Genomic DNA, 2,949 nt, shown 5'->3' with positions numbered 1-2,949 from the left:
CAAAAACTAAACTTAAGGCCCCTTTTCCTTCATCCCACTTAGCTGTTTCCAACATTTAGCCAGCTAGTCTTCGAGAGAAACAACAAAACCCATCTTCTTCTTCTCAAAGCAGAACCCCTCTTCTTCTCTTAAAGAATCAAACCCATCTTCTTCTTGAAACCCATCTTCTCCTCAAAACCCATCTTCTAAATACACTCGATTAGGGTTCGATATACTCAATTAGGGTTTTCAATTTGGAGATTTGAAGGACGAGGAAAAGAGGGGGGGGGGGGGGGGTTTCTCGGGCTTCTTCAATCATTGAAACCCTATCTCGCTGTCTCAAACTCATTCGCGACCCCCTCATAAACCACCGCACTACCCACCTCTCCGACCTCATCTTCGACTCCGTTCACTTCGATTCAGTGAGTGAGCTTTAAGAGATCGATTCATCAGACTCTCCACTATCTCTATTACTGAAGCCGAAAGTACTACAATCTTTGCAATCTCACTAATTAATCGAATTCGATTTTTTTCTGTTTTTCCAGTTTTCAATTCTTGTTCTTCGAGCAGCGAAGAGAAACTACTTCTTGGGCTATGGAGTCTTACGTTGAGGGACGATTCCGATTTGGCTGGAAGAACAGCAGTGGATCCAAGCTGGCATGAATTGGTTTGCTTCTTGCTGCCTTTTATTCAAGTATAATCAATGGGTCTTGTAAGTTTTACTTGTTTCATCATTACCTTTGGTGAAATTGCGTTTCTTTTTAAGAATCAAAGGTTGCTCTGCTTGAGTATTGAGGTAAATTTGACTCCTTTTGTGAACACCCATCTCGACTGATTGAAATTGGATTCATTTTGATCTGTCTTCTTTTCGATTTGTACTGATAATTGTGGTGCAATTTCTCTTTCCAATGATTGTAAATATCTGAATATTTGAATGTACTATATTTTGTACAGTTGTGTTTAAATTTGGGTACTCTGTGCGTGCCTGTATGATGGTTTGGATTTCTAGATGATGGAATTTGGATTAATGGGTGTGTTGAATGTTGGTTTTCTTTGGGCTTTTGCTTCAGATATACAAAGAGAATAGAAAAGCAATTGAAGATGTTGCCAAGAGAAATGACATGGGTTCTGCTAGGTGTTCTCTTTTTCCCCCAGAACTTTTTGTTCTGAGCTTAGGTTTTCTACTTACAATTTTCCAATTTTATGCTTTGTTTTCCCTTATTGGTTTCGAATGAGACTGCATTATAATGTTCATATTATACTTCATAGTAATGTATTTTTTGGTTAAATTTAACCAAATTGAAATAGGTAGTAAATGTCGAGCTATCATGATATTGTAAATTTCATAGGAGATAGGAAGTTACCTAAATAAAGGCAATTTATTTTCCTATACTTCATGAAAGTTTAGTATCATTATCTACTTAGAACATATTTTAATCATGGGCGGTCATAACAAAAGGATGTGGTTGGGCACCAAGGTTCTGGATACACTTGAAGCCATTAAATGTTTAAGATAGTGAGCTAAAGGGGGCTCTCCAGCTTGATTTTGATCCTTGCCATGTGGTTTTGTTTGGTACTGTATTTTATTTAACAGAATACTCTTATTTTATTTATGTCTTTTGTGTAAATTATTTCAATCACTTGATCTAGAAATTGTGAGATCACGAAAGACAATGAATCTCTTTCGAACATGTCATCTCTGACTATGGTACTATTTTTCAAGTTGTTTAATTTCCAATTTGAGGGAGTCTTCCTGAGTTGTTGAAGCTAAATTGTTATGTCTATGCAAAAGGGTCTAGATTTTTCATTTTTAAATTTTTTGATTCACTTGCTGATGATTGTATTCTGGAACTAGGTAATCTGTCTTCCTTACTATATCAAAACCCTTCTTGATGTTAATTCTTCCCTCTACAGAACACAAAAAGGTAGACACAGCTTAATATAATATAATGTTTCCTTTCTATATTTGTTATTGTGACACCAATTGAAATTGCCCGAACACAACACGCTTCAATTAAGCATATTTAACAGCATCACCAACTCCATTGTATGCTTTATGTTTCTTTTCCAATGATCTGGACATTGGCTCTTGTCATTTTGCCATTTAATTCCCATTTCAAAATGAAGCTGCAGCATGCTATAGTTTATAGAGTAGGGCTTAATTATATATGAAGTTTTGTCTTCATGTGTCTTGATCACTTTCCACCGCCAAAACTTGTCAACAAAAGACATGACCACAAGGAGATGACTTTGTTGCTGCAAGTTTGGAACACCACCACTTGGTCTGCTTGCTTTATTCCACCGCTTGTCCTTTTTTTTTTTTTTAAAAGCTTATCCACCATGGAAGTAGTAAGACAACTGAGTTATATAATAAGTACTACATCAGTTCTCTTACATAACATGGAAGTGGTTGGATTGTTGATGGTATGCTGCAGTTTCTACCTCACTTGCATCTATAAATATGTATTTGCTTGAGACTTTGAGGGGAGATTTTTGATAACATGCCTTGATAGGGATCATGGCTTCTTCTACTAGGTGGTTGATGCATGCAGATGCAAGAGATTGCAAGAGAACGTGGAAATTACCTTCATGGCTGAGGCCGTACATCTCTTTCTTTCCACTACTAGAATTTTTGCCTTTTACATCGGCCAAAAATCGATGTTAAAAAAAAAACCATCCGATGTCTTAGTGGGTGATGTTAAAGATCACGAACAAAAAGACATCGGTCAAAAACCGATGTCCAGATCAACAATAGACATCGAATAAGCTTATGGAACCGATGTAAAACAGTTATTATGATAACATATTAGTGTGTTTAGATATTGTTAAACCTTCATATTTTGGCATTTAATGCTTAATGAAGTATAGGTCCAATAGCATAAATATTCATTTTAACATCGTTACTCATATTAGAAACGATGTTTATTATGGTATCAGACATCAGATTATTTTCATTTTGCCTGCCGTTTG

The 2,949-nt window shown here is 36.1% G+C and overlaps 1 long non-coding RNA gene across 4 annotated transcripts; it reads left to right on the top strand.

Annotated features, from left to right (window-relative positions):
- The first annotated feature begins 263 nt into the window (after nt 1-263).
- Nucleotides 264-2,597, top strand: LOC133728637 (uncharacterized). 4 transcript variants are annotated; one of them, XR_009855939.1, is made up of 4 exons: nt 264-464; nt 550-691; nt 1,050-1,904; nt 2,493-2,597. It is a non-coding gene; the product is annotated as an uncharacterized LOC133728637 (long non-coding RNA). The 4 variants fall into 4 exon arrangements; XR_009855938.1 differs by having other exon boundaries at nt 550-646; nt 1,050-2,591; XR_009855936.1 differs by having other exon boundaries at nt 550-673; nt 1,050-2,591.
- The last annotated feature ends 352 nt before the right edge of the window (nt 2,598-2,949 follow it).

This window comes from Rosa rugosa, chromosome 2, assembly GCF_958449725.1.
Source record: "Rosa rugosa chromosome 2, drRosRugo1.1, whole genome shotgun sequence".
In the NCBI taxonomy this organism is placed as follows: domain Eukaryota; kingdom Viridiplantae; phylum Streptophyta; class Magnoliopsida; order Rosales; family Rosaceae; genus Rosa; species Rosa rugosa.
This window is presented reverse-complemented; position numbering and strand designations above follow the sequence as displayed.